The sequence below is a fragment of the Mobula hypostoma genome, chromosome 4, assembly GCF_963921235.1.
Source record: "Mobula hypostoma chromosome 4, sMobHyp1.1, whole genome shotgun sequence".
Lineage (NCBI taxonomy): Eukaryota > Metazoa > Chordata > Chondrichthyes > Myliobatiformes > Myliobatidae > Mobula > Mobula hypostoma.
Genome location: NC_086100.1, coordinates 127,634,992 through 127,656,209, shown reverse-complemented (window position 1 = coordinate 127,656,209; position 21,218 = coordinate 127,634,992). Strand labels below are relative to the sequence as shown.

Below are 21,218 nucleotides of genomic sequence, written 5' to 3'. Positions count from 1 at the left end.
TGTTCCTATTTACACCTTCATAATTTTCTAAGCCACTGATCCAACTACATTCATGTCTTTACCACCTTCAGATTTTGATTAATCCAACATTCTTTGCAGCGTATCTTTCAACATCCATCATTACCGACTGCTTATCTAAAACACTACTTCTAAACTAAATTCATTTATTTATCATTGCGATATTGGTTCAAATTCTGACATATCTTCTACAGATGCATTTAAACTCTCTTAACTATGATGCACCTTACAACATCCTTTACTGTTTTGCTACATTTTATTGATTGTATTTTATTCCTTTCATAACCCTTATGCTTTTTACGCAAATGCACCTCTATTATAGCTTTTTTTCATGCCGCTTGTTATTATTTTTAATATTTTCACAAATTTCTCCTTCCCGTTGATCGGCCAGCAACAGCAACCCCTCATCCCTCGCTTTTAACATATAACTTTCCCCAACCCTCTCACAAATCCACACGTCAGGTGCAAATTCATCAACTAGTTTCTACTCCTCCCACCTTACCTTTTGTATGCCAGAATTTAAATGATCACTAATGATTCGTTGGGCAGTTTGTAAACTCCAACGCCCAGTTTTAACCTCATGCCAGAAGTAGTTCAAAAGGGCAAACAAGCTGAGGACCTGCTCCTACACACCAGAGGTGTTGCAGGACGATCCTGACCCACGCACCACAGAGCAGTTTACCGACTGCACACTGGCTGAAGTTTGAGCATCACCATGGTTTCTCCTGCCCGCCTCGACTTCTGAAGCAGCTGGCCGGCGGGTGACGTCATTTCCCCGCGCCGTGCGCGCGCGCTGGGGCTCCCTTCCCTTCAGCTGCCCCTCCCCTCCCCCTCCCCGCTTCTCACACTCTCTCTCTGATCTCCAACTTCACTGGAAGCGACCAGAAGAGCCGGCTCGTGCGCTGGGCCGCCGGAGGCGCGGCGCGAGGCTGAGGCTGAGGCGGAGGCGCACCCGCACCCGCGCGCAGGGAGCCGCCCCCTCCCCACGGCGCACCGAGGGGGCGATGCGAGAGGGAGGAGCAGCGAAGGCGAGGAGCGGGCAAAGTTTGCGGGCAGCCGGGGTGACCGGGAGGCCGGCGGCGAGCAGCTGCTTCAGCATTTGCGCTACAAAAGGAGCGGCCGATCCTGCTGCTGGAGTGGGGTTGGCCACCCCCTCACGGTAGGGGCAGGGGGGGTGGGGTCGGATCGGATCCGGGGTCGCCCCTGATGTTGAAGGAGCGGGGAGAGCCGGTGGCATTTGGCACAACTGAGGGGCAGCGGTCCACTCCGCCCGCTTGCTATCCCCCGACTGAAGTACTGAAACTGATCGGGGCCCGTGGTCCACCCCACCCCACCCCCGGCGGGTGGGGGGTGGCGAGGAGAAACCGGGGCGGCTGGAACTGGAGGTGGCGTCGAGCTTCATCTGGAGTCGGAGAGCGTCTTCATTCCCTCTGCCACTCGGGTAAGTTTCCTCCTTCACACGCACGTTGTGCTGTTGATTGGGACCATCGAGGCAAAGGAGCCACCCCTGAATGTGTTGGCGTGTAAAGTAGCGAGCTCTGTAATTCTGTCCTTCATTTGCCAGGTAGACATTTCAGCCATCCCATTAGAAGTTAATCGACGCGCATATTTGTACAATTAGGATTAAGAGATAAATTGAAATCAAATATTTATCGGCTTTATTACCGTTGTAAGAGTCACGGATGCCTGGAGCTCGGATAACTTAGCCGGTTTAATTCGTTTCTGCCCTGTGTATATTACCCTTTTATGTTTCCATTTAGAAGTGCTGAGGCAAAGTGAGGTTTACAACATTGCTCACATCGCAGCGTTTGGTACCTAATCGCTCTAAGCTGTCCACAGTTCTCTTTGATTTTTTGGCTGAAATTAATTTAAAAATATATGCTTTGAATTCAGTTGCCCAAACGAGAAGTAGCTTTCAAATGGTTCCACGGTGTTCACTCCCGAGGTTAGGATTCGAATTTGTTTTCGATAATATAATTTTGCAGGCTACACAGTTGTAGTATGTGCGATTTTTGTAGTACTTGCTCCTGAAGTACAGTATATTAGGGTGATCTCTATCGTGGCTTATGATATTGTTTCATTAGGCATTCATGTACCAAATTAAATGCTACTTTTGGCAAAAAAAAAGTACTTGTTCGTAAGTTATTACCATATCACACTGAGCAATTTTGGTATTAAGACCTCAACACCCAGGTTCAGTCCTCTTACGTTTGCGTGTTTCTATACAAGTTTGAGAAGGACATTCCACAACGGTCTTGAGCCAGAGATTTTCTGTGCAAGTTGTGTCTTGCTTGTGTCCTGAGCACATTTTCCTGAACTAGGGAGTGGTCCTTGGTGGTAAACAATTATTTGTGATGGAACACCCAGCCACAGGATTCCTTTTATTGTGTTCCTAGTCCTTTTAGATATGTCTGGGTTAGCTGAGAGCAGAGCCCTTTGTTGGAGATGAACAAGGACAGATTCAGATGCGTCACTGCACACAGTAATGTAGATGGGATAGAAAATTGTGAATCTCATCTTTGATTGCAGAATGCGTTATTGGAAAGTAGTTAAGGGCACTGCTGAGAGATTATTAATATTGAAGTTATCCAGATAGTGAAAGAGAAGTGAATGGAACTGCCACAACTGCAGGAAACTGCTTCAAGTACAATCAAGGGTACTCAGTGAGCAATTTCAGATAGTACTCTGAGGTGAAGGGCCAGGATGCCATGCTCTTCAACACATGGTTCTCTGCAACATCTGCCATTTCCAAAGGGATTCTACCATCAAACACATCTTTACCTTCCCCCAACCCACTCTGCTTTCCACAGGAATTGCTCCTTCATTGATTCCTTTGTCCATTTGTCCCTCCCTTGCAGCACTTATCCCTGCAAGCGGCCAAAGTGCATCAACTGCCTGTTCACCTTCTCCCTCACCTCCATTCAGGGCCCCAAAGAGTCCTTCCAGGTGAGGGCACACTTCACCTGTAAATCTGCTGGAGTTGTCTATTGTATCCAGTGCTCTGGATGTGGCTTCCTAAACATTGGCAAGACCCATCATAAATCGGGGGACCGCTTCTTCAAGCACTTCTGTGCCATCTGCAAAATGTGGAACTTCCCAGTAGCCCAATATTTTAATTCTGATTCCCATTCCACTCCTGACGTGTCAGCCCATTGCTGCCTCTTGCCCCAAGCTGAGGCCACCCTCAGGGTGGAGGAGCAACACCTTTATTCTGTTTGGGTCACCTCCAATGTGATGGAATGAATATCAATTTCTCCTTTGGATTAAAAAAAATTCCCTCCCCCCTCACCTCTTCTATTTCCCAGTCTGACCTCTTACTACTACTCACCTGCTTATCGTCTCTCTCTGTGCCTCTCCTCTTTCCCTTTCTTCCATTGTCCACTTTCCTCTCCTGTCGGAGTCCTTCATCTCTAACCCTTTACCTTTCCCACCCATGTGACTTCACTTATCATCTTCTAGCCATCCTCTTCCTCCCCCCCACCCTTTCTATTTTGGCATCTTCCCTTTCTGCTCTGAAGAAGAGTCTTGGCCCAAAATGTTGACTGTTCGTTCATTTCCATGAATGATGCCTGACCTGCTGAGTTCTTACAGCATTTTGTGTATGTAATTCTTCATTCTATGGTTTCTAAGATTATCTTCCAGTCTGGAGTTCACTCCATGAGGCACAGTGAGAAATGCCTGCACTACTTCTGACGTATACAAAAGGGGGGGGTGGGGTGGGGTGTAGTAGTCCTAAGATTGAACAAGGAAGACTGTTCAGTACAGAGGATCAGCAAATCCTTTAATACAAAGCCCACAATCTATACAGGCCCTTGGGGTTCATTATCCTCTACCAGGAAGGCCATTGAACCCATCCTACGGCTATTGTCAACAGCTTCAGAGTTGCTGTGGAGTGAAAGGCTGTAGGCTGTACCTATCATAGAACTTGCTGTAAGTTTTGCACTGAGCAGCAATGTTGTCATCCATGCTTAGGACAACTGGGGAAGAATGTCTTTCTTATCAGCCTGGGCATGAAAAATCATCGACAAATTATCCTGTGCCTGCGTGTTTGGGCCCCATTTCTCAGAAAGGACATGTTGTCATTGGAGAGAGTCCAGAGGAGATTCACAAGGATTATTCTAGGAATGAAGGTGTTAACATATGAGCATTTGGCAGTTTTGGGGCTGTACTCTCTGAAATTTAGGAGAGTTGGCGGGGGGGTAATCTCATTGAAACCTACCGAGTGTTGAAAGGACTAGATAGGGTGGATGTGGAGAAGATGTTTCCTATGGTGAGGGTATCCAGAACTAGAGGGCACAACCTCACATTTGAGAGGTAGAACAGAGGTAAGGAGGAATATTTTAGTCAGAGAGTAGTAAATTTGTGGAATGCTCTGTCACAGACTGCGGTGGAGGCCAGTTCCATACATATATTTAAGGTGGAAGTTGATTTTTTCCTGATTGGTCATGGCATCAAAGGATATGGTGAGAAGGCAAGTGTATGGGGTTGAGTGGGATCCGGGATGAGCCATGATGGAATGGCAGAGCAGACTCGATGGGCTGAATGGCCTAATTCTGCTTCTGTGTCTTATGGTCTTGTGCAAGCTGGAATTGCCCACCAAAATGAATTTCATTTAGAAAACCTACAGTTGGAAATAGCAGTTCTATGTAATCAAGTAACTAAGCAGAAACTTTGATTAGATCCAGGAAGAAGTAAGGTTGCTGCCAACACCTGCCCCCAAACACTATCATTGCTCTCACTTGTTTGCTGTATTGAGTACTTGACCCCGTCTGTCAGGAATGTATAAATACTGGGATGAACATGGTCTTTTATTGTAACCAATCCTCGATCCACCTTTGAGCATGTGATTGTTTTGAGCAGGTGCAAGGCCCTATTCTTCAGCAAAGCAATCTTTTGTACCCTTCATTATCTCTTGTAACTCCAAAACATCAAACTAATTGAAAGAAAAACACAGAGCTGGGAATGACATATGTACTCTAGTTTTGTTTTTACTTTGGTGAGTTACACATCATCCAGTAGCTTTTTTAATTCACTGTTGTGAGGGATGTGGCATGCAAATGGTGGATGAATCTCTTAATCAAGTTCTAGCTGATCAACCAATCACAATCCTACAATGCTGGTCCTCCCGTTTATACCGCATACGAGCTCAATGTGGCTTATTGGTTGTTGCATTGCACTGTTACGAATGTCATTCCCATCGGAGTTCTCTTTTCTCCTGTATAAGTTTTTAGTTGGATATCTTAATGCTTCAGTTCAGTATCTTTGAAATGCTGTTCAAACTCATTTTGTAGAATAGCTGAAACAGCCATCTGATGGTGTCAAATTCCATCTTAATTAATTTGCCGTTTACTTCTAGTGTAAGCCATATTTCTTGTCTCTTGTTAGTCGTCACATTATAAACCTCAAGGCTACCCAGTCTTGTGTCATTCTCATCATTACTAGAATTTTAATCAACAGCACACAGATTAGTGCTGTTTTGAAACTGCAGCGTGACTTTTTTTAATCTTTTTCTCTTCCCTGTGCAGTCCATTTATTTTTGTCTGTCCAACATACTCTTTTTATGTGTTCTACTTTTTTGCATTTTCTTCAGGTTTCACCTTTAAACCTAATCTGGTGTAAGTGAGCCTCTGACACAATGGTAACACAATTTGTTCTGCCAGTCCAATTTCTGTTTAAACATTGCTTTTGAGTTCTGTTCATTTGGACTACGTAAGTATTTAGTACATATGCGTACTCTCCCTGTTATGTGCGTGCGGGAGGAGTGGGGAGAATTGTGAGATGTAGAAGTGGTGGCCCTTGGGTATTAAATGGAGATGTTGAAAGTAAAGGTGTTTAAACAAAAGAAAAATGTGTGCTTATTGTTTGGGCATTAACAGTGGTAGCAGAGGATGGCTTCCAATTATAAGATCCCGCCAGCCGTACAAAAGCTGAAAAAATGAAATTGGAAAGTCGACTTGTGTTATGGAACAGCCTTGACTGTTGCGTTGTTGCTTTCAGGAAGAGTGAGATAATTGACAGCTGCAAGACATGCCAAAAGTTCGGAAAGCTCAACCCCACGCCTGCCGTTGGTCTGCCACTAGCATCTGAATACAAAGAAACAGTGGCCGTAGACCTACGTGAGCTGCTGCAAAGAGTGGTATCTCCACATCATTGAGATCACATGTTTCAGTGCTGGTAGCATTGTAAATAAAAGAGACCCTCAGAGATGGTTCTAAAAAAACTTCAGCCCTTCCTGGATAGGTGTGCATTGCCCACCTGAGAAAGTGCTAATGGTAGTGAATTTAATGATGATGAATTCTGAGTTATAGCAGAGAACTTCAGCATTGAAACAAAGACAACAACGGCAACACTCACAACACGCTGGAGGAACTCAGCAGGTCGGGCAGCATCTGTGGAAACAATCAATCAACATTTCGGGCCAGAACCATTCATCAGGACTGGAGAGAGAAGGGGCAGAGGCTGTATAAAGAAGGGGAGAGGGAGAGTGCAACGGAGAAGGCTGGTAGGTTCCAGGTGAAAAACCAGTAAGGGGAAAGATACAGGGGTGGGGGAGGAGAAGCAGGGAGGTGATGGGCAGGAAACACAATGGGTAGTAGAAGGAGGCAGAACCATAAGGGAGGTAGTAGGTAGTTGGGGGAGGGGGCAGAGTGAAACAGGGATAGGGGAAGGGAGGGGGAGGGAGTTACCAGAAGTTGGAGAATTCAACGTTCATACCAAGAGGCTGGAGACTACCCAGATGGTATATGAGGTGTTGTTCCTCCAAGTTTAGCTTCATCATGGCAGTAGAGGAGGCCATGTATGGACATATCTGTATGGGAATGGGAAGCAGAGTTGAAGTGGGTGGCTACCGGGAGATCCTGTCTGTTGTGGCAGACGGAGTGGAGGTGCTTGATGAAGCAGTCCCCCAATCTGCGTCGGGTTTCACCGATGTAGAGGAGGCCGCACGGGGAGCACCGGATGCAATAGATGACCCCAACAGATTCACAAGTGAAGTGCTGCCTCACCTGGAAGGACTGTTTGGGGCCCTGAATGGTGGCAAGAGAGGAGGTGTAGGGACAGGTGTAGCACTTGCGCTTACAGGGGTAAGTGTCAGGTGGGAGATCCATGGGGAGGGATGTGTGGATCAGGGAGTTGCGGAGGGACCGATCCCTGTGGAAGGCGGAGAGGGGTGGAGAGGGAAAGATGTGCTTAGTGGTGGGGTCCTGTTGAAGTTGCGGAGGATAATGTGCTGGATCTGGAGGCCGGTGGGGTGGTAGGTGACGACAAGGGGAACTCTGTCCCTGTTGTGGTGGCGGGAGGATGGGGTGAGGGCCGAAGTGTGGGAAATGGAGGAGATGCGGGTGAAGGCATCATTGATGATGGCAGAAGGGAAGCAGCAATCCTTAAAGAAAGAGGACATTTGAGATGTCCTGGAATGGAAAACCTCATCCTGGGAGCAGATGCGGCAGAGACGGAGGAACTGGGAATAGGGAATGGCATATGGTCCTTGGAGTAATCGACTTCTGGAGCGAGACAATCAAATGCTTATTGAAATAACATTGAAGGTAAAGAAAAGCAATGACTCTGATTGGAACACAGCCCTGGACTGGGTCTTTATTGCAAAGAATACCATGCACAATGTACATGGCTATAGCCCGGTAACATTTGGTCTTCAGCCAGAATCCAAACCTTCCCTCTGTGCTGATTGATGGACCACCTGCTCTAGAGGGCAGTACAAGGAGTGAGTGGGTTGGGAAACATATTTCAGCACTGCATGCGTCAAAGGAGGGCTTTCACTGAAGCAGAGTGTTCAGAGAGAGTTCGAAGGGCACAGGTACATCCTACAATGAATTACAAAAGAGCAGACTGTACAGAATGGAAAGGTTCTGGAGTTGCCATTGGTCAGGATTGTGTTGTATTTGTGAGACATGGAGGTATATATGTGAGAGTGCATCATTCCAGACTATGTAAAGCACTAACTGAAGGCCATCAGAACTGCATAGCAAATGACACAAAAAATGAAAAGCATTTACCTGGCACATGGTCACATAGTACAGACAGGGATCAAGAGAGTGCAGTTGGGAACTCAACAGACTTGCCTGAACAGAAATCACACATGCAAAGACAACATGGAAGCTTCAGTCTTAAAACAGGACAAACTGTGAGGTTTGTAGACCAAGACATTGGTATTTCATGCAAAGCTGAAGTCTTAGGATGAGCAGGCAAAGCCACTGGGGGAAACAAAAATTGGTACAACTTGAATTTCCTAGAACCAGTCATGGTTGCTGGCACTGCAGGGTCAGTCAACATGCCATGTGTAGACAGACTTCATGTTGAATCAACTGGATCAGGCTGGGCCATCTGAGAAATATCAAGATGAAGATGCCCTAGTAACTAAAGAGGTGTCGCTTGAATCAGCAAAGCAGGATGAAATCAGAAGTTGGAGAAATATCTGTTATCTGTCAAGTAGGGTGCCATGCACAATCCTGATTTGATGGAGACAGAGGTGAGGGCACAGATGAACATATGGTGAAACTTCTGAAATGCCTGTTTCGCTGCCGCTGCTACTGTGTGATCCAGAATCTCCAGAGGGGAAGGCCCTAAGTCCTCGGCTTTGCTTTTTGCTCGGCAGCTGGGGTGGGGTCGAAGCACAAAGCAGACATGGTGCTCGGTGTCGGAGGGCTGGTCGGAGGCTCGAAGTTTTCGGACGGACTCTGAGTCGGCTGCGGTCGGGTGCTTCCAATGCATCGGCAAGTTAGCGGCGCTTGGGGGTTCATGGCAGGGAGAGTTTCTCCCTTCTACTGTCTGCGTGAGATGATGGGGCTATCGGGACTTGAGACTTTTTTTTAACCGTACCCATGGTCTGCTCTTTAGCAAATTACGGAATTGCTTTGCACTGTTGTAACTATATGTTATAATTATGTGGTTTTGTCAGTTTTAGTCTTGGTTTGTCCTGTGTTTGTGATATCTTTCTGGAGGAACATTGTATCATTTTTTTAATGCATGCATTTCTAAATGACAATAAACAAGGACTGAATGTCCTCATAATCTAATCTAATCTAATAATAGAGTGTTTGAGGAAGCCAAAGATGTTGGCCAAAAGACAGTGTCTACAAGAATCCCACCAGGAATTATACCAAAAGCACATCTAGTGGTTTTGAGGAACTGAACATAGAAGAACTCAGAAAAGACTCGCCAACATGTGCATCAGTCTCTCCGACTACTCCTCTCAGTGATATGTCGGAAGCATTGGCAACCCCATTGCATGGACATAAAATCCGCATTCCTACAGGGAATGGAGCTGTCATGTGACATTTACATTAAATCTCCGCCTGATGCCAGAAGCGAAGGAACACTGTGGAAATCAAAAAATGTGTGTATGGTCTAGCAGATGCATCACTCTGGTATAAAAAGGTCAAGGAAATAATGTTGAAATCAGGTGGAACGATGTCACAAGTGGATCCAGCTGTTTTTTACTGGCAAGATTCAGGATATCATGTGCTTGTAGTACTTGCCTGTCATGTAGATGACTTCATGTGGGGAGGCTCACAAAACCTTGCCACACCATTTATCCTTCAGCTAAAGTCAGCCTTTCAGGTTAGACAGGAGGGACATGACAGATTCTGCTGTGTAGGGATAGATAACCTTGCTGTTGATGGAACAGTACAACTGCAGCAAGAAAGCTACATCAGGAATCTTCAGACAATCCGTGTGGAATCTTCACTTGCCACACAATGGGATGCACCCCTCAGTGAAGCTGAGCCATTTAGAATCTGACCTATCTTTGACCTGTGGGTGGTAAGGCAGAGCAGACCTGACATCATGTTTGATGCCTGCAACTTGGCGTCCAGCACAAACTTTACATGAGGCAAACAAGACAGTGTGCAGAATTCAATCTGAAAAAGAAGTCTTGAAATTTCAATAGCTTGATAAGATAGCTCACTGAGGCTTGTCTTCAGTGATGCCTCACTTGGAAATCTTCCTGATGGAGGTACTCGAGGACATTTTATTGTACTGATGGGAGAAGAGGAAAGATGTTCACCCCTCTATTGCTGATCAAAATGGATCTGAACAGTTGTACAGAATATGGTGCTGGAGAAACCCTTGCAATGTCTGATGATGCTGTTTTTCTGGCCCCAGATATTCTAAACTTCCCCATGGTGACCAAAAGAAGGACAGTTGACAAATGACTTGTCATAGACAACTGCTCTTTGGTTGATAGAATCAAATCCACCAAGTCAGTTACAGAGAAGAGACTTGGTCTAGAGATAAGCAGCATCAAAGAACTTGCCCAAGCACAGAAAATTCATCATGTGGTATGTTCAACTACAAAGGAACAATTTGCTGACTGTCTCACAAAGCAGGGAGTCCCAGCTCTTGTGTTGTTAGAGGCACGTAGTGAAGGATTTGGTACTTTAAGAATTGTATTAACTTCAAGGGTTAGAACTAAGTCCCATATCCGAATGGACATTTGAATTGTCTTCACATTTTTTCAAATTAATTTTTAAAAAAATATCTACATATAGGATGGGAATTTGTTGAGTTCTGTTCACTTAGGCTATAAGTATTTAGTATGCATGCACACTCTCCCTGTTATACGTGTGTGCACAGGAGGAGCAGGGGTAATTGTAGGATGTAAAGGTGGAGGCCCTCAGGTATTGAGTGAAGACATTGTAAGTTTAAACAAAAGAAAAACATGTCCTTGTTGTTTGAGTTCCATTGATATCGTGATTTCAACTGTTCTTTTAAATGTGAGTTGTCCTACAGGTTGGACTTGTTTTGAATGCGTTCTGGTGAGATTCCACAAACTAAACCATTTTTCAGTGTATCATTAAGCCCATCACTGAACTGACAATGCTCAGATAATCTCTTCAATTTAGCCGCATTCACTGAAATGGACTTGCCTTCCTTTTGATTCTGCTCATGAATCCTAAAGTCTTTTGCAATTAACAGTGCTTTTGGTTCTAAATGTCCCGCTTGGTGGCGCAATAATATCAGCGCCGGACTCCAGAGTAAAGGTTCCCGAGTTCGAATCCAAGTCGGATTGAGTGTTGAGCTAGCAACTCGGCCTCATTAAAACAAGAATAGCTTGCTACGGAAACACCGTCATGACAGTGCCCCAATAACTCCACTGCCGAGTTAAGGGCTATTCTTCTTCTTCTTCTTCTTGGTTCTAAATGTTCCTGAAATACCTTCATGATATCAGCAAAGCTAATTTCGGCTGCTTTGGTTGGAGCAGTTAAATTTCAAAGTGAACTTCGACTGTATGCTCTTCCACTGAATGCATTCAGCAAAACTGGCACTCACTTCTTATTGGCTATTTCATTTACTTCAAAATGCTGATCAATTTGTTTAGTGTATATCAGCTAGTTATCTTTTGTGCAATCAAATGTGCCTATTTTTCCGATGTAGCTAGCCATTTGTGATGATTATTGCCTGATACTCACTATTTATGAACTCCTGAATTCAACCGTTTCCTGCCTTTTTAAAAAAAAAGGCTTGACTGTCTTGCTGTGCTTCAACAGGTAGGAGATAATCTTGGGTTAATTTTAAACTTACTCAGTGCCACTGTTATGTTTTGTAACTCCAAAGCATAAAACTAATTGAAACAAAAAACAACACGAGGAATGCAGACACTGTGGCGACCCACTTTCTGGCACACACGAACCGGCTCACAACAGCGTGCGCAGGCAGATGGCCGGCCCCAAAAAGGGCGCCAGGCCATCTTCACCAGCAGGGGGAAAATCCCGCGCGCAGAAAGGGTCTGGGAATATGCATTCCCCACAGCAATCCCGCCCAGGGAGGGCGGGAACAGGAAGGCTTTAAAGCAGGCCGCGAAGTTTGAATAAATCTTTCATCGCAACTCTAACTCACTGACTCCCTGTGGTTATTCTAGCGCTGTGTGTAGCACACCGCTACAACACGAGGAAATCTGCAGATGCTGGAATTTCAAGCAACACACATATTCCAACCTCACTCCTTCCGAACGCTCTGTTTTCTACTCCCTCCGCACTAATCCTAACCTTACTATAAAACATGCCGATAAGGGGGGTGCTGTAGTCTGGTATACTGACCTCTACCTTGCTGAGGCACAGTGTCACCTTGGGGATACCTCCTCTTATTTACCCCTCAATCATGACACCACTAAGGAGCACCAGGCCATTGTCTCCCACACCATTACCGACTTTATCCGCTCAGGGGATCTCCCATCCACTGCTACCAACCTAATGGTTCCCACACCCCGCATTTCCCGTTTCTGCCTCCTACCCAAGATCCACAAACCTGCCTGTCCAGGTAGACCCATTATTTCAGCTTGCTCCTGCCCCACCGAACTCATTTCTGCATACCTCAACACTGTTTTATCCCCCCTTGTTCAATCCCTTCCGACCTATATTCGTGACACTTCTCACGCTCTGAAATTTTTCGATGATTTTAAGTTCTCTGGCCCTCACTGCTTTATTTTCACCATGGATGTTCAGTCCCTATATACTTCCATCCCCCACCAGGAAGGTCTCAAAGCTCTCCGCTTCTTTTTGGATTCCAGACCTAACCAGTTCCCCTCTACCACCACTCTGCTCCGTCTAGCGGAATTAGTCCTTACTCTTAATAATTTCTCCTTTGGCTCCTCCCACTTCCTCCAAACTAAGGGCGTAGCCATAGGGACCCGTATGGATCCCAGCTATACCTGCTTTTTTGTTGGCTTTGTGGAACAACCCATGTTCCAAGCTTATACTAGTATCTGTCCCCCACTTTTCCTTCGCTACATCGACGACTGCATTGGCACTGCTTTCTGCACGCATGCTGAGCTCGTTGACTTTATTAACTTTGCCTCCAATTTTCACTCTGCCCTCAAGTTTACCTGGTCCATTTCCAACACCTCCCTCCCCTTTCTAGATCTTTCTGTATCTCTCTCTGGAGACAGCTTATCTACTGATGTCTACTATAAGCCTACAGACTCTCACAGCTACCTGGACTATTCTTCTTCTCACCCTGACTTGCAAAAATGCCATCTGCTTCTCGCAATTCCTCCATCTCCACCGCATCTGCTCTCAGGATGAGGCTTTTCATTCCAGGACGAATGAGATGTCCTCCTTTTTTTAAAGAAAGGGGCTTCCCTTCCTCCACCATTTCACGCACATCTGCTCTCACCCCATCCTCCCGCCACCCCACTAGGAATAGTGTTCCCCTTGACCTTACCTACCACCCCACCAGCCTCTGGGTCCAACATATAATTCTCCCAACATATAATTCTCCATCACTTCCGCCACCTCCAACAGGATCCCACCATGAAACACATCTTTCCCTCCTCCCCTCTCTGCTTTCCGTAGGGATCGTTCCCTACGCGACTCCCTTGTCCATTTGTCCCCCCCCATCACTTCCCACTGATCTCCCTCTCGGCACATATCTACACAAGTGCTACACATGCCCTTACACTTCCTCCCTCACCACCATTCAGGGCCCCAGACAGTCCTTCCAGATGAGGTGACACTTCACCTGTGAGTCGGCTGGGGTGACTGATGCACTATCAATTATTCCAAAAGACTGGAAGTAGAGTAAATACTGAAAGGCTTTTATTAACAGTAAAATGGATCCACGTCCATGCTGTATGTCTGTCCTGGACTGTGGGAGGAGCAGTGACACAATTGCCATTATTCAGGGATCTGTGGGAGGAGCCACAGGCTCATTCTGCAGAGAGGTGTGTGTCCAGGCATGTCCAGACAGGTAACCCAGTTACAACCTATATACATTGTTTACCACAGTGATATACTGCGTCTGGTGCTCCCGATGCGGCCTCCTATATATTGACGAGACACAACGCAGGCTGGGAGACCATTTCGCTGAACATCTACGCTCTGTCCGCCAGAGAAAGCAGGATCTCCCAGTGGCCACAAATTATAATTCCACATCCCATTCCCATTCTGACATGTCTATCCACAGCCTCCTCTACTGTAAAGATGAAGCCACACTCAGGTTGGAGGAACAACACCTTATATTCCATCTGGGTAGCCTCCAACCTGATGGCATGAACATTGACTTCTGAAACTTCCATTAATGCTCCACCTCTCCTTCGTACCCCATCCATTATTTATTTATTATTACTGTTTTTTTATATATATATACTTTTTTTCCCTCTCTTTTTCTCCTTCTGTCCCTCCTTGCCCATCCTCTGGACTCTTTTTTTCCCCCCCCCACCCTCCTTTCTCCCTAGGCCTCCCGTCCCATGATCCTCTCAAATCCCTTTTTCCAATCAACTTTCCAGCTCTTAGCTTCATCCCTCCCCCTCCTGTCTTCTCCTATCATTTCAGATCTCCCCCTCCCCCTCCCACTTCCAAATTTCTTACTATCTCTTCTTTCAGTTAGTCCTGACAAAGGGTCTCAGCCCAAAACGTCGACTGTACCTCTTCCTATAGATGCTGCCTGGCCTGCTGCATTCACCAGCATTTTTTATGTGTGTTGAAAGAAAAAACACCTAGCCGGGAATAACGTGTGTACTCTAGTTTCATTTTTACTTCGGTGAGGCATGCCCTAATAACGTATGCCATTCACATACTTTTACATATAACCTGCAAATTATTTTGTAAAGAACAAAGAATGCTTACTCAAACAATGTATTTACAATATTACTGAAATATTAAATACATAAAACTCTTTACTATCATGTTTGACTACTTATAGATACTAAGGGTCTGGTTTTTGGCAACCCAGGCTGATATGAAAAATAGGAAGAATGAATAGCCAAGAACAGACAGAAGTTCAACTGGTGGTAGGCACGTGGTGATATTTGAGATATCCATGGCCTTGTTTGATGCACTCATGTCTGGTCATTCCTGATAACATTGCTATTGCATCTTTTGGATCTTCCATTTTGTCAGGAGGTTCAAGGTAGAATGTATACACAGTGATATCTAAAGCACCAAGTCCTTTATTGGTAATTGGTTTATTATTGTCACATGTACTGAGATAGTGAAAGGTTTTTTTTGCTTGCCATTCAGACAGATCATTCCATTCAGAAGTATAGTCGTCCCTCGGTATCCGCAGGGGATTGGTTCCAGGACTCCCCGTGGGTACCAAAATCCGCGGATGCTCAAGTGCCTTATATAAAACGGCGTAGTATTTGCATATAACCTACGCACATCCTCCCGTATACTTTAAATCATCTGTAGATTACTTATACCTAATACAATGTAAATGCTATGTAAATAGTTATGCTATATTGTTTAGGGAATAATGACAAGAAAAAAAAGTCTGTACATGTTCAGTACAGACGCAACCGTTGTAGATCTTCTGGGAACGCTGATGCTGCCTTGGCATCAGCCCATGCTGATTCTCCCATGATCTTTAAGTTCTTGAGGCTGTAGCGCTTTACATAGCTAGCCAGCCAACCCTTACTAGCCTTAAACTCCTTCCTCTAACTCACAACGCAAATACTGAATGAGACGCGAGGCAAACAATACTCAAACAACGAGTGCTGGAGAGAGACTGAGGATCTGTGAAATGGCGGGAGGCTACAGCAGGGTATGCCTACACATCACTTCATTCGCTTGAATTTAGCGTAGTGCTCGGCGCGCGGCAAATTCAAGTTTTGCTTTTTGGAACTTTCTGGAATTTTTTTTCGAACCCACTGATACGGAGGGCCGACTGTACATTGAGTTAGTACGGGGGGGGGAGGGGGAGCAGAATATAGCTGGTTATTTAGTATATTGCAGGTAGACGAAGTCCAGGGGTAGATTGACAGATCAAGGGTTAATCTCAATTTGTTTCAATAAGTACATTTAATGTCAGAGAAACGTGTACAATTATACATCCTGAAATTCTTTTTCTTCGTAAACATCCATGAAAACTGCCCCTAAAATGAATGACAGTTAAATGTTAGAACCCCCTCCCACACACAAGCTGCAGCCAACAACCTTCCCCCACCCCCCCACCAGTAAAAAAGTATCGGCACCCCCCCACTGAGCACTCAAGCACGCAGTAAAACATCAATAAAAACACATACTTGCAGTACCCCAATGACTCATTCACCCGGTAATTTGACATACCACAGTCTCTCCCACCCCCCTCCCCAATAAGGGAAAAAGAGATGTCTCCTTTACACAGTGAGAGGGGAGACATAACAAACAGCTCGCTGATTTATGATGTTAAGAGTCTGTTGCGTCGCTTTTTCCAAATTCTGTGCCAAGAGAGTCGGCTCCAGAAAGGCTTGGGCCTCTGGACACAGCGCACGGCAGCTAACCTGCTGCACCCAATGTTCTGTGTTCTCCTGTGACAACTCAGTCAGGGTTACCGGACTGGAATCAGCCAGTCTCCGGAGCCATGAAAATCTGGCACTCTGAAGACGTGCTAGTCTTCCAAGCTGCGTCCTTGGGATATCAAAAAGCGGCCAGTCATGAGGCCCTGAGAATGGGTCCTATTCCCACAAAGAACCAAAGTCAGAGTAACTCCAGGTCAGGGTCTTCAAGACAACCTTGAAAAGGAGGATAAAAGAGATATCAAAAATAGAAATGGAGCTGTTTTCAAAGGTGCAAGCAAAGGATTCGCTGTTAAGCACCATCATCACTTAACTCTGCCCCTCCTGACGTCCTTGAGCCTGATGATATGTGTTGTCAAGCTTCTACAAAAGTCTAAAAGGAAGAGGAAGATGATGAGAGTGACTGAGGTGTGAGTGTCTTGTGTATGTTTGCTGCTTGACTAAACCAATGGGAAGTGTAGATGGTTATTGGTGGGAAGGCTGGTTTATGTGATGGATTGGACTGCATTCAAAACTCTAATTTCTTGTGGCCTTGGGAAGAGCAGTTGCCGTACCAAGCTGTGATGCATCTAGATAGGATGCTTTCCATGGTGCATCTATAAAACTTACTAAGAGGCGTCAGGGGTGTACTGAATTTTCTAAGCCAGTAAAATTGTTTTCTTGGCTTAAATATGGTGTGCCTGCTTGGCATCCATGTGGCTGGACAAGGACAAATTGTTCATGAGAACTTGAAGCTCTTGAGTTTGTTTCTTGTCATTTCAACGGAATACATGTATACCGTCAAGTAAAATAGTGTCCTTTCCTGTCAAGCTGCACAACGCAGTACATATAGTTCAAACACTACATACAAAGTAATATTACCACAAGTAAGTTCGCAAATAATTAGGTGTGGGAAGAAGCTGTTTCCCATCTTAACAATCCTTGTCTTAATGCTTGATGGTGGTGAGGGGGGGCGGGGGGGAGTCAAAGAGATTGTTGGTTAGATGGTAATTATAACTACAATATTGATGCAGACTCTGCTCTGCTTCCGGAAGTCTATACCAATTTCGTTTTGTTGATATTGAGGGAAAGGCTGTTGTCTTGACACTGTCGTTGTATGAATGAAGTCACTAGAGGAAAGTACTGGTAGGTATGAAGTACCCTCTTTATTCAACAAAGTGAGATGCAGCAGACATCAGATGGAGACCCTTTTGATGGAAAAAGGTCTGCCTGGCCCAACACTACACATTTTATGTGATGAAAATCAAAGAAAATTCAGGACAATTTAAACAAATTTATGTTTACAATGTCTTCTGATGTGCTACACATGTAAGTTTCAAATGTCTGGATCTTCCCACCATCATACTCAAAACGCATTTTAATTACTGTCACATCCATGCGTTCGGGTGTTGATTGGAATCATGCATATGTAGGCAATCAGTTAAGTGGTCTGTCTGGTCTGCATTTTAAATTTAATCTTCAATGCATATTCAAATTTGAAGGCTAGTGGCTGAAGACAGCTAAGTTAATTGCTACATGTGCTAACACCAAAAATCGTTCTAACGACACCATGCACTGGACTCTATCTCTTAGTGTACTCAGTCTCATAGTTGTTTGCAATCTGGCCCGCTACATGGTGTCATGTGCAAGCATTCAATGAAAGATATATCAGGGGACTTCCGGTAGAGCTCATGGAGTGAAGTCGTGTTCTTGACTCGCTCCATTACCTCTGAGTTTTTTTTTCTTTGATCAGCTATATTTTAACTAACCATTAAGGCATCGACTTTTACAATACTTTGAAACAAATTGGGCTCTTCGATAATCGGATGTTTTTAAGGTCTGCTATGTCTAAGAATGGAAAAAATGGGAAAGACGGCAAACCTCCGGTTAGACCGAAAGGTACCAATCTTCCTCCGACTGAACCACCGGTGACTTTGAAAGCTATATCGGATCTAATTCAAAGGGAAATTTCAACCTCTATTACGGAACTGATTCGTTCGGAAATTTCAATTAATTTCCAGAAAATTGCCGATTCAATCGATAAAATACAATTATATATTACAGAACATCAGTCGGCTATATCTAATCTTCAAAAATCCACGCAACAAAATGAACTCAAGATGGGGAAAATTGAAGAAACAATTACTATAATGAAGAAAAAGCTTGACTTTCTGACCTTTAAAAACTCTGACTTAGAATCCAGAATGCGACGGCAGAATCTTCGAATGATTGGTGTGCGTGAAGCTGTGGAATCTGACAACCCTATGAAGTTTTTTTCTCAACTTTTAAAAGATGCATTTCCTACTGTATTTCCTGACCAACCACCGTTACTGGATTGTGTTCAGAGTTCCATCATACTCATCTAAGTCAGATAAACCTCGACATGTCATCTTACGTTTTCATTACTTTCAAGACAAGGAGAAACTGTTTCGATTCGTTCAATCTAAAGGTTACATTGATTTTTCGGATCTTCATTTCAGATTCGTGGAGGATTTCAGTAAACCGATTCGGGATCAACGGGTTCGTTACAGATCTGTGATGCCGGAACTCTACAAGATGGATTTAAAACCAGCGCTGCTTTACCCAGCACGTCTAAGGATTCGTACGTTGGATGGAGCCCTCCATTTTTTTGAATCTCCATCGGATGCCCAGAGTTATCTGGATCAATTTTCACCTTCAACATCTTAATCGTAATTTTTAACTATCTCCGTTTGATCGGAGGTTGTGAATCTGTCGGCCTTAATTTTTTTTTGCCTTATATGGGCAGGAAAGTTTATTTTTGATTGATTAATATGGTTGCTAAACTTTCTTTCTATCTGCGTCATTCCTTTCTTTTTCCCAGGGGATTTTGGGTGGTTATTTCCTCAGCGTCATTCTACGTATTTCCTTTGAGGCCTTAAATTTTGTAGTTTTTAAATCTACTTTTTTTGTAGGTTTTTATAACTAGTTTATGTTAATAATTTCATTTCTTTTTTTTGTTTATTCATAGGGTCTGGGGTTTGTTGCAGTTTTTTTATATTTTCTGGCTTTTTCTCTGTTATAGTAAGTGTTTGTTTTAATTGATTTACTTGTTTTATTTTACTGTTTTATAATTTGCTGATCTTTTTTATATTTACACTTTTTTTTTAGTGAGCATCTATCGGAAGTCATGGGGATAGTTTTAGTGCTTGCTTCTTTCTGGCTGGTCTGTTCTAGATTTAGCCTTGGGGTCATGGGGTGGGGTTGGTGGGAGGGGCTTCACGTTTTAGTTTTTTTCTTCTTGGGCTATTTACTCTATTGAAGTATTGGTTGCGTTCTCCTTCCCGGTATCTCTTGCTTGTTCTGTTCCCTTTCCGGGTTCGTGGGTCGAGCCTATCGTCAATCCTCCTTTTTGCAGGTTGACTTCAGGGTTTATGGAGTCTATTATTAATTTTGTCTCTTGGAATACTAATGGTCTTAACCACCCTATTAAAAGAAAAAAAAGTTTTTAAAGTGTTCCGGAGACTTAAAGCACAAATTCTATTTTTACAAGAGACCCATGTACGGAGGGGGGACAGACTACGTTTTTTTAAATTCTGGAAGGGCTATCAGTTTCATTCGAACTCTAATGCTAAGATTCAAGGCGTCTCTATTTTTATAGACTCCTCAAGTTACTTTTATACAATATGATATTATCTCTGATCCGAATGGCAGATTTCTACTGGTTAGTGGTTTACTATTTAATAAAAAGGTAGTTTTGGTTAATGTTTATGCTCCCAATATGGACTGTCCGGAATTTTATAAATCATTATTCAATCAGTTCCCGAATTTGAATGAGCTTTCATTGATCTGGGGCGGAGATCTTAATACCTGTTTATCTCCAGCTTTGGACCGTTCGGCTCCTCTACGGACCTTACCTAATAAACCTGCAACTTTGATTAATTCATTCCTCTCTGATTCTGGGTCGACGGACATTTGGCGTTTTTTGCATCCTCAGGAAAAAGATTTTTCTTTTTTTTTCACATGTTCACCATTCTTATTCAAGAATTGATTATTTCTTTATTGACTCTCGTCTTATTTCTTCAGTGATTAAATGTCATTATGACTCTATAACCATTTCGGATCATGCTCCCCTTAAGCTTTCTATTAAAATTCAGGCCAATACACAAAATAATAGACAATGGCATTTTAATTCGCTGTTGCTTCAGGACTCGGATTTTGTTAACTTTATGAATGAACAGATTGATCTTTTTTTTACAATCAACTATACAGAGGATATTTCTGTGAACATTCTTTGGGATACTTTTAAAGCTTATATTCGTGGTCGGATTATCTCGTATTCTGCTGCTTTGAGGAAGAAGCTGAAGCAGGAGGAGTTGGTAATTGTGGACAAGATTAAGGAAATTGATAAGTAATATGTTATAGCTCCCTTTGAGGAGTTATATAAACAAAGAACTGAACTGAACTTCAAATGGAACACAGTTTATTACTTTCGTCCTCGATTGTAAACCAAATAAAGAAAACAAGAAGTGAATTTTATGTACACAGTGATAAAATTGGCAAACTGTTGGCTAACCAATTGAAATCTAATTATACTAAGTCTCAAATTAATCAGATTTATATTCAAAATGATCGACTCATACTTGATCATGCGGGGATTAATCAAACCTTTTTTGATTTTTATTCTTCCTTATATCAATCAGAGTCCTCTCGAGACTCTAAATATATGAATGATTTTTTAGATAACCTAGAATTCCCTGAGATTTCACGGGATATGTCTTCTATGCTAGATACTCCCATTACCACTGATGAGATTAAGAATGTTATTTCCTCTATGAACCTGGGGAAAGCTCCTGGCCCTAATGGGTTTACTGCAGAATTTTATAAATGTTTTGCATCTTTACTAATCCCGTGGTTCTGTAGGGTTTTTGAGGCTTCATTAAAACTGGGTAAACTTCCCGAATCTTTCAATAGAGCGTCAATCTCTTTAATATTAAAGAAGGATAAAGATCCTGCTCAATGTGCATCTTACAGA

General features: G+C 43.7%; 1 protein-coding gene across 1 annotated transcript in view; it reads left to right on the top strand.

Annotated features, from left to right (window-relative positions):
- Positions 1 to 748: 748 nt before the first annotated feature.
- Positions 749 to 21,218, top strand: part of fbxw7 (F-box and WD repeat domain containing 7) — a 355,529-nt gene continuing 335,059 nt past the window's right edge. The window contains exon 1 of the mRNA XM_063046483.1: positions 749 to 1,459. The gene's annotated coding sequence lies outside the window, so the exon portion shown is untranslated. The remainder of the gene's footprint in view (positions 1,460 to 21,218) is intronic.